General features: G+C 38.8%; 1 pseudogene; it reads left to right on the forward strand.

Annotated features, from left to right (window-relative positions):
• The first annotated feature begins 1,100 nt into the window (after window positions 1-1,100).
• On the forward strand, window positions 1,101-8,040 carry LOC144456588 (uncharacterized; annotated as a pseudogene).
• Window positions 8,041-11,284: the final 3,244 nt, after the last annotated feature.

An 11,284-nucleotide genomic window follows, 5' to 3' on the forward strand; every position in this document is an offset into this window, starting at 1 on the left:
GGTCACTCAGCTGAGAAATATTAGAGTAGGGATTTGAAACCTGGCTTTCTGACTCCAAATCCAGTTTCATTTCATTGTACGTCACTACCTCCTGCAGTTCTTTCCTTCTCTTTGTTGATCTCACCTTAAGGTGCCCTGCACCTTATTCACTCTTCTTGTGAAGAGATTAAAGTCCTCTGACCCTGATGGATGGGGCTGGTACATCTAAAGAGTTGAAAGGGAAAGTAGAACCTGAGCATCCTATTATTAGATGTGCTGGGCACACAATGGAACTTTTTAATGACCTTGTTATCTGCTAATATATTGAGGGCTATGAACATAAGGGCAAATTTACAGCCACTCCCACTTTCCCTGAAAATATACTTCTTGGTTCAGCTAGGTGGATAAAGCACTGGTGTTGGAGTCAGGACCTAAGTTCAAAGCCAGCCTCAGAAACTTGATACATCCTAGTTGTGTGACCCTGGGCAAGTCACTTAACCCCACTGCCTTGCCAAAAAACAAAAAACAACCCCCCCAAAAAAATATACATATATGTACTTCTTTATGCCTTTTGATCTCCCATACTCTCCCAACCCTTAGAAGAAGCTTGGAAAGGGGAAGTGAGGGAAGGCAGCCTATCTCAGGAGAGGGAGAATTTGCCTAATACTCAGATGTATTAAAATACAGTTTATTTTGGTTTGTCCTATTCTTACCCCAGTGGTTTCTTTCATATGAAACAGCATTTTTATTCCTTATTTCAGATTATGTGAGACCACCACTGAGAACAAGGAACAGGGAATTTCTGAAAAAATGGAATCCCAGGGACAGATAGTGAAAAGTCATACAATGGATATTCCCCAGGCACCTGTGTTTGAAGAAACCAATGAACATGAGAACAAGTTTGAGAATAAGCATTGGATAAACCCCAAGGTGGAAAAACTGAACAAGCCCCTTACCCAAAAGGAAGTTTCAGACCAGTGACAATGATTTATCAGAAAAAATCACACAAAAGAACAAGGCCAAGAATGTAATGAATTTGGGAAATTTAATCTTAGTCCAAGCCCTGTTAGACACTTGAAAGTTCCTATAGTGAAGAGAATGGATCAGTGTGGTACCTGTGACCAAAGCTTCAAAGAGAGCTTAACCTGACTGAGCATGAGAAAATTCATGATGAGAAACCCAAAAAATGTAGTGAATGTGGAAAAGTCTTTGGTCGAAGATCATACCTTATTGAACATCAAAGAATTTATATTGGAGAAAAACCCTTTGAATGTGATGAATGTGGCAAAACCTTCAGTAAGAACTCAATCCTTGTTGAATGTCAGAGAATTCACACTGGAGAAAACCCTTATGAATGTAAGCAATATGGTAAAGCTTTCGATCAGAATTCAACCCTCATTCAACACCAGAGAATTCATACTGGAGAGAAATCTTATGAATGTAATGAGTGTGTGAAAGCCTTCAGAGGAAATTCACACCTTATTTGACATCAGAGAATTCATTCTGGAGAGAGACCCTATGAATGTAATGAATATGGGAACGCTTTCAGGCAAAGTTCAAATCTTGTTAAACATCAAAGAATCCACAGTGGAGAAAACCCTTGTGAATGTAACGAATGTGGAAAAGCTTTCAGGGGAATCTCAAATCTTGTCAAACATCAGCCAATTCATACTGGAGAGAAACCATATGAATGTAAAGAATGTGGAATAGCATTCAGGAGAAGTTCAAACTTTAGTAAACATCAGAAAATTCACACTGGAGAGAAACCCTTTAAATGTAACGAATGTGGGGAAACTTTCAGTTACAGCTCAGCTCTCATTGGACATCTGAGAATTCATACTGGAGAGAAACCCTATGAATGTAACAAATGTGGGAAAGCCTTTAACCAGAGTGCAGCTATTCTTTAATATCGTGTGATTTATACTGGAGATCAACCCTATAAATGTAATGAATGTGGAAAACTTTCAGTAGGAAGTCAAATCTTATTCAACATCAGATAATTCACACTGGAGAGAAACCCTATAAATGCAGTGAATGTGGGAGGTCATTCATTCAGAAATAAATCCTTATTCAGCATCAAAGAATTCACACTGGACAGATACCCAAATGAATGTAATGAATGCAGAAAATCTTTTAGCCAGAACTCAAAAGTTGTTGAACATCAGAAGATTCACATTGGAGAAACTCCACATGAATGCATTGAATGTGGGAAGGCCTTCAGGGAGACCTCATCCATTACTGTTTGTCAGAGAGTTCACACTAAAGAGAAACCCACCACAAAAAGAGCTGCTATGAATATTTTTGTACATGTAGGTCCTTTCCCCTTTTTTATGATCTCTTTGGGATTCAGACCTAGTAGTGGTATTGCTGAATCAAAGGGTATGCACAATTTGATTGCCCTTTGGGGATAGTTCCAAATTGCTCTCCAGAATGGTTATATTAGTTTACAACTCATGGATCAAAATCTTACAAATGAGCTGGATGGTTAGAGAAAGAGGAAGGATAATGGCCTCGTAAAAGTCAGGGGCAAGGGACTGGTCTGAAAAGGTATAAGGAATGGCTAGAAGTGCCATAGTAGGTAAGAATTTCCAAGACATGACAATCACAGAATAGTCAGGGATCCAAAGGCAGCAATAGTAAGCCATCTCAAGGAGGGCACAAAGAGCCTTTTTAGTCTTCGGGAGCTATAAGTCAAGGGCTTATACTAGGAAACAAGTACACTGTGGCCATGAGTATCACAAAAAGAAACAAATCATAATCCCATGCTTCCTTCAATGCCATAAAAGCTGAACAAACTTAGTTAAGCAGTCATAATCTCATGCATCCTTTAAGCAGACAAACCTCTGTAAACAGGCTCTATAAGTAAATTAAGTCAAATTACAAATTAAACTACTAATTTAGAGGGTTCACAATGAATTGATTGAGAGGAGAGATTTATATAACAACAGTTAGCTAAGGTAGCTGACAAATAGCTAAATCACTTTAGTAAACTCAAACTTCCTTTTAGCTTCTACTTGAAGAATGTCGAAGTTAACATTATTATTTTCATAAGTCAAATTTTGGTCAGGTGAGGTTAATAAAAACAGAAGACAGGCTATTAGTTGAGCAAAAATTGCAGGAGGAATGGCCCTGTTTCCTGAATTTGAGCATACCTGTCTTGCAGGCAAGCATAAACACAATGAAACATTAAAGCAAAATAATACAATAATGATCATCAATATTAAATAATATCAAATCTCCTTTCTCCTGGTAACCCATTCCCAATGTCCATATAAGAAGCTACATTTTTAGTCCCACTGTCCCATGGAGTCTTCTGGTCCCTGAAAACATCTTTGCTTGGAAATTCTGGAATAGGCATCATTCTTAGGGCAGTTTTGGAAGGGGCTCCTCCTAATAGATCTACTTTTCTGGTTCCAGGTCACTTGTAGAGATCCCCTAATTAATACTACTAGAATATGCCAATAAGAAGACTCAATTTAGTACAATATCCTAAATTTGGTTTTCCAGTAACTAGTTCATGTGGTAAAAACTAGTTCAAACCTTACTATTTATACTTGAACCCTATACCTGTTATGGATAATGCCATCAAGAGGCTGCAAGAAGAATTTTTAAAAGTATCTGTGATGAAAAATGGAAAAATGATTCTTTCTGTCTCTTAATATTTTCAGAGAGAGATTTCAAAACAGGAAAAGAATGTGATTTTAAAATTTCCTTTACACTTATTAATGCAAGTTTATATGTAAAATCCTCAATCTAATTTCGAGAATTTACTACTAAAACATACTGAAAGTCTATATATCCCATTAGAATCATTTGGAAGCCAATCATGTATGTATCCTAGTTCTTAGGAAAAAAGACTAATTTTGTTGATTTCTCTAAGTTTACTACTTCGTTAAAATTTTAAACTTTTACTTTTGCATCTTTATCATTCCCCCCTCTTTTCAGGATATATTTTATCATTATATCATCATGATAGAATGAGATGCTTTAAGGACCTAATCTTACACATAAATATATAACTATTAGCAAGGGGGTGGCAAGCCTAAGAACTCATTTACCTAGTCATTTAGGATATGGAGTTCACCACAAATTCAAATGAAAAACAGCAAAATCTTTCATACTAGCATACTATTTTAGCAACCGAGAGATGTTTCAGTATTTGATAATTAATAGATTTAGTATTGCAATGACAAAAATTTCTACTGGTGACCTGTCCAAATGATAGATTCTTTCTATGAAAGAAGAAAGGAGGAATATGGTTATAACAATGTCAAGACTGTCCCATCTAGTATATAAACTGACCAACATAAGCTCAACAGGGGAGAAACAAACTCCTATAACTCTGTTTGATTCCAGGTAAAAATCATAGTTAGCAACCAATCATACAGAAAAATTCCACAGTATTCATAGGATGTCATAGCTAAGCTCAAAGTTAACAAGGTAGGAAATTTTTCTGTTTAAAATGGAAAGAGCAGAATAGGGAAACCAAATCAAGAGGATCTTACTTTCATCTATGTAAGGTCATCTCCTCAATTTTCCTGGGCCCAGACATTCTCTTATAACAGATCTTAGACCACACTCCCTTTGGGCAACACATGACATTTCTCTTAAATGATAGACTTTTGACTTAATGACAATTCAGATAATCATACCTGAAATCAAAACTCAGAATAATATGAAATTATAGTCCCAAGAGATTTTACCTCAAATAACAAGATTTTGCTAATAGTAAAATTTCACTAATAACATCTTAGGGCTAGGTTATTATTGTTTTTCTCCTGTTTCAATAACCACCAACAGTAAGCACATATAGGTATTTACAAGGCCTTTTCTTAGTTATCCTTTCTAGTTAAATCCATCCTGGAACAGAAATCAATCATTTAGAAATTAAAAGTAATCACATCCTGGAGTTTCACACATATAGTGAATACATGATAGTTGATTAAAAAACCCCAGAAAAATGTGAGCTGCTGTAAGCCTCCAGACTAACAGATACTCATGTTGCTTATTAACCCCTAAGGCAAAATAAAATCTTTAAATCTAAAGTTGCTTGTCACTAAATTGGCTCAAAGATGCAACAGGTTCAATTTCGTAATATTCACAAGCAATGGCAAAACAATCTATCAGATAAACCTCACTCTTTACTATAAGCAAACTTGCAAGCAGCTTCTGTCAGCAGCTTCTCCCAGTATTGATAAGATCTTATGATCCCTCCCAAACAAAAAGTCCCAAGGAACCTCATAGATAAGGACAACTTAAGAGGTCTGTGGTACCTTCTCCCCTCCACCCCAGCCCCAAACAATAAGTTATTATTGATCTCCATTTTAAAGTAAAATATACCCAAATAAATACATAACAGTTGTAAACATTGTGATCACATTCTTTACCCGCTCCATTCGTAATCTAATAGACAATAGATTAAAAGAGAAGATATTGGTGGTGCAGTGGATAGAGCTCAGACTTTGGAGTCAGGACATCCTGAGTTCAAATCTGGCCTCAGACACTTGACACTTACTAGCTGAGTGACCCTAGGTAAGTCACTTAACCCCAATTACCTCACCAAAAAGCAAAATAAATAAATGAATGAATAAACAAATTAAATTAAAGGGAAGATACTGGAGGCAGATCCAAGATGGCTGAGTAATGGCAGGGATTCACCTGAGCTCTTCCCCAAACCCCCTCCAAATACCTTTAAATGATGACTCTAAACAAATTCTAGAGTGGCAGAACCCACAAAAAGACAGAGTGAAACAAATTTCCAACCCAAGACAACTTGGAAGGTCAGCAAGAAAGGTCTGTTTCACAGGAGTGAGAGAGGAGTACAGTCCAGCACAGGGCACACCAGTGCAGACTGGGCCCCAGTACACCTGGGGGTGTACCCACAAGCAGTACAAGTACCCAAGCAGGCCTTGGGGCAACTGCATCAGTGGCAGCTTTGGTGGTTTCCAGATCCCTCAGCCCACAGATATTAAAGGGATTGGACGACAGGTCAGAAGGAGATTTACAGGGGTCCTTTTGCTGGCACCAGGGGCAGGACTCTGTTGCATTGCCTATACTTGGATGTGGGTCACAGTCCTAGGTTTAGTCCCAGTGTGAGCAGGAGCACTAGCATAGCACAGCTTGTGGCCACAGGAGAATAGGGACCCTGGTCCCAGTTCCAGGGTTGAAAAGAGTGCTTATGGTCACTCACAAAACAGTGCACAGTACAGGAGAGTAGTAAACACACCTCTCCTGAGATCATACCACCTTGGAAGAACACAAAACTTACAGGGCCCCAGAATTAACTCTGAAAACAGCTGCACAAAATACCTGAAGCTTGGAATGGTGCCCCCTCCACTTCAGAAGCAGAGCCCCAACTTAGCATAGAGTTAAAATCAAGAAATAGGCTAGAAAAAGGATCAAGCAGTGGAAAGAGATCCTGACAAAGAAAGCTACTATGGTGACAAGGAAGATCAAAATACAAACTCCAGAGAAGACAACACAGTCAAAACTCCTATATCCAAAGCCTCAAAGAAAAATATGAATTGGCTCCATGCCACAAAAGAGCTCAAAAAAGGATTTTAAAAATCAAGTAAGAGAAGTAAAGTAAAAACTGGGAAGAGAAATGAGAGTGATGCAAGAAAATCATGAAAAAAGAGTGAACAGCTTGGTAAAGGAGGCACAAAAAATGCTGAAGAAAAAAACACCTTAAAAAACAGAATAGGTCAAATGATAAAAGATGCACAAAAATCCAATGAAGAAGTCCTTAAAAAGTAGAATTGGCCAAATGGAAAAGGAGGTACAAAAGCTCACTGAAGAAAATAATTCCTTAAAAGTTAAAATTGGGCAAGTGGAAGCTAATGACTCTATGAGACATCAAGAAACAATCAAACAAAATCAAAAGAAAGAAAAAATAGAAGAAAATATTAAGTATCTCACTGGAAGAACAATTGACCTGGAAAACAGATCCAGGAGAGATAACTGAAAATTACTGGACTACCTGAAAGTAGTCATCAAAAAAAGGACCAGAAAAGAAGCCTAGACATCATATTTCAAGAAATTATCAAGGAAAACTGCCCTGACATTCTACAACCAGTGGGGAAAATAGTAAGGGAAAGAATCCACCAATCACCTCCTGAAAAAGATCCCGAAATGAAAATTTCCAGGAATATTGTAGCCAAATTCCAAACCTTCAGATCAAGGAGAAAATACCGCAAATAGGCAAAAAGAAACAATTCAAATATCATAGAACCACAGTCAGAATTACACAAAATTTTAGCAGTTTCTACATTAAAGGATCAGAGGTCTTGAAATATGATATTCCAGAGGGCAAAAGAGTTAGTATTACAACCAAGAATCACCTACCCAGGAAAACTGAGTATAATCCTTCAGGGGGAAAATAGATATTCAACGCAAGAGAGGATTTTCAAGCATTCCTGATGAAAAGATCAGAGCTGAATAGAAAATCTGACTTTCAAATACAAGATGTAAAAGAAGCATAAAAAGGTAGACAGGAAAGAGAAATCATGAGGGATTTTATAGGGTTAAATTTTCTATATGCTTACATGGGAAAATGATATTTATAACTCCTAAAAACTTTCTCGTTATTAGGGCAGTTAGAAAGAGTATATACAGACAGAAAGCAGAGGTGTGAGTTGAATGTGATGGTGTGATTATCTAAAAAAATAAAATTAAGGGATGTGAAAGAAGAATGCCCTGGGAGAAGGGGAAAGGGAGAGGTAGAATGGGATAAATTGTCTAACATAAAAGAGGCCTGAAAGATATTTTACAATCGAGGGGGAAATAAAGGAAGTAGGGAGAGGAGCACATGAACCTTGCTCTTATTGGAATTGACTCAAAGGGAGAATAACACACAATTTAGTTAGGTGTAGAAATCTAGTTTACCATACAGGAAAGTAGGAAGGGAAGGGGATAAAAGAAGGGGGTGGAACTGATAGAAGGGAAGACAGTTTAGGGGAAGTGAAAGTTAGAAGCAAAACACTTTTGAAAATGGACAGGGGGGAGAGAGAGAGAGAGAGAGAGAGAGAGACAGAGACAGAGAGAGAGAGACAGAGAGAGAGAGACAGAGAGAAATATAAACTGGAGAAAAATATATTACTGTAAAATTGCTGTAATCATTACTGTAAAAAGAAGTTTTTTACAGTGATTTTCTCTGATAAAGACAATTTCTCAAACATATTGCTACCTCCAAGTTCAGTGTCAGGGTTTAGGTAATTATAGTTATTGAAATGTAGCTCACTCTTCAATCCCATATATTCTTTACCAACCCACAAAGAACGATAACATTTTAAAGGAATTCTTTTAACTAGGACAGAATAGAAAAGTAAATAAGAGAAAACATCTCCTCTTCCTCCCTATACACACAGGAGTACCATCTTCTTGGTTTCTACATGAGCAGTGTTCTCTGGACAAATCTTGATCCTGCCTGGCTGGAATACTTCTCACAACTGGTTCCCAGCAACTGGCTCCACCTCACTGCTGCGCCCCTTTAACACCACAGCTGGCCTTCCTCTTTGCCTCTGAAATTTTTACTTGCTACGTTTTTAAGAGTCACTGCTCTCATTTGCTTCTGGGCTTTCCCACTGTGTTTCTGTTGGCATCTGCTATTCAGCAGTTCTGCAGTGAGCTGATGGAGCTGTCCTTAGTTCCTGGGGCTTTTTGCTCTCTTGTGAGATTGCCTAGAGCTAATCTACACACTTTAAGTTCTTTCTGTGGGTTCATAGCCATAGAAAATGAGCACAGAAGAAACCTCCTGCCCCTCCCCAAAGGTTCCCCCCCACCAATTCCCTGGTTCCCTTATCTAGAATTCTACCAGGCTCTCTTGTTATTTAGATTTGGATCAAGGAATTTGTTTCAGCTCCAGTCCAGTCCCTGTAAGCTATCTCCAGAGCCATACAAATTGACTTAGTGCTTTGACAAGACTCAAAGAGGTATTTAGGAATACTGGAGTGGGTGCAACAGAGCTGTCAGCCTTTACCTTTCATTCTTGTGGATATACCAAGGCTATTCTTCCTTATAGTGCTATTCCACCCACATATACATGTATATATTTACACACACACACACACACACAAATATATGTACACACATGTAACACCTATATATACAGTATACATACATACATACATATATATATATATATATATGATTTTTGTTTGGTTTGGTTTTTTTTTTAACCAGCCTTCACTAGGTATCTCTGGCCTAGAATCCTCAGAAAACAAAGGAGGAGCCCTTGTTTAGCTAACAGGTGAATACGTTCCACCTTCATGTGTCTCTGACACCTATAATCCAGGTGATGTGGCTCAAGTGTTGTCTTCCTGTAGAAGCCTGTAGAAAGATGGCATGTATTTGTCTCTAGCAAGGGTGTGCAGTATCTGAGATGTCCCACCAGGTGGTGCTCTAACCTCTCCTGACCTCCAGTTTCACATTCCCAACAGCCTACTGGGCATCTACATCTGGATGACTCCTCCAGGGATGAGGAACCTGCTGCCTCCAGGCTGCATGTGGCCTTCTAGGTCCTTGGATGCAGCCTTTTGACTAAGTCCAAGTTTTATAGAACAAATCCTTTTATTAAAGGCAATTTTTTTTTTTTTGGTGAGGCAATTGGGGTTAAGTGACTTGCCCAGAGTCACACAGCTAGTGAGTGTTATGTATCTGAGGCCAAATTTGAACTCAGGTCCTCCTGACTCTGAGGCCAGTGCTCTGTCCTCTATGCCACTTAGCTGCCCCCTGTTAAGGGGATTTGTTGTATTAATTTTGGATTCAGTCAAAGGGCCCCACTTGAGGACCTAGAGGGCTACATGTGGCCTCAAGGCCATAGGTTCTTCACCCCTGTTAGATGTTTGAAGCTCAACATGTCCAAAAGTGAACTAATTTTATTCCCCTGTCCCCTACTCTCCCTTCCTCCTAACTTCCCTATTACTTTCAAAGTTACCATAATCTTCCTTAGGCTCCTAATCTAGCTGTCATCTTAGATTCCTCATTCTCTCTCACCACACCCTCACCTGGTCTGCCCCCCACCCCACCCCAGCCTGGCCCAATCCAATTTGTTGTTAAGTCCTGTTTTTGTTTTGTTTTAACCTTTGTAATATCACTAGCATATGCTTCCTTTTCTCCTCTGACACTGCCACTACCCTAGTTCAGGTCCTCATCACATCATCATAATCATAATATTCTTTATATTTCCAATATTTAGCAAAGTACCTGGAATATAGTAGACAGTTTTTAAATGCTTATTGACTGACTGAGCCATTGCCAGCCCAGTGTTCTTGCCAGTGTCTTTGTGGCTGGACTATTGCCACTGATTTCCAAAGAAAATTTGGCTTGCAGATTCCTGGGCTTTCTCTCATTGCCCAGGCTTCAGCAACAGCCCTGGCTGGGTGCAAAATTAATCTCTGGGAATTAAATAGAATATTATGCCCCTTTCCTCCTTCCCCTCCACATATGAAGAAGATATAAAGTATTTATTGAGCACTTACATTGTCCTGGGCACTGTGCTAAGTTTTAGGAATACAAACACAAGCAAACAAAGCAGCCCATATTCTCAAGGAGCTTACATTCTAATAAGGGAAGAAAATACTTAAAGCAGGGCTGGAAGTGGAGGGGAAGGAGGGGGTGCCCTTGAAAGGGAAAGGCCGCTAATAAGGAGATGGAGGAGTCCAGGAATTAAGTGAACATGGCTGGGGACCCTCATGAAATGTTGAGCACCAGTTTCCTCAGAATCCACCTTGCTAGTTATGTATCCCCCACATCCAGTGGAAAAGAATCATTCAGCTAGCATTTATATAGCCCTTTACACGTGTCAACTCATTTGATCCTTACAATGACCCTGGGAGATAGGTGCCATTATTATCCCCATGTTACAGGTTAAGAAACTGAGGGTAAGAGACTTGCCCAGACTTACACAGTAAGTATCCACTGGATTTGAACTTAGGTCTACCTGACTCAAATCCAGGACTCTACCCACCATGACACTTAACTGCCTCTAATAAGATAAAAGAGTAAAGCATCACTAGGTTAATGCCAAAGGTTAATGTCAAACACACACCCTCTTGGTTGGGATGTGCATATTCCTACATTGGAAATTTATCATTCCTGCAATCATAAATGATCATTAGATCATATTCTGAATGTGGAGGAAACTCTGGCAAGAACTGAATACTAGGTTATCACAAAAGTCCTCTAATTTCAAGGTAAAATATTCAAGAACAGAAGAGATAAGAAAGTATTTTCCTTGAGAAAGGGGGAAAAACACTGAGATGGAATAACTAATGTTGAATAGGGGGAAAAGTGTTAGCTTTGAAGG

This window comes from Phascolarctos cinereus, unplaced genomic scaffold, assembly GCF_003287225.1.
Source record: "Phascolarctos cinereus isolate Bilbo 61053 unplaced genomic scaffold, phaCin_HiC Scaffold_4;HRSCAF=312, whole genome shotgun sequence".
Taxonomy (NCBI): domain Eukaryota; kingdom Metazoa; phylum Chordata; class Mammalia; order Diprotodontia; family Phascolarctidae; genus Phascolarctos; species Phascolarctos cinereus.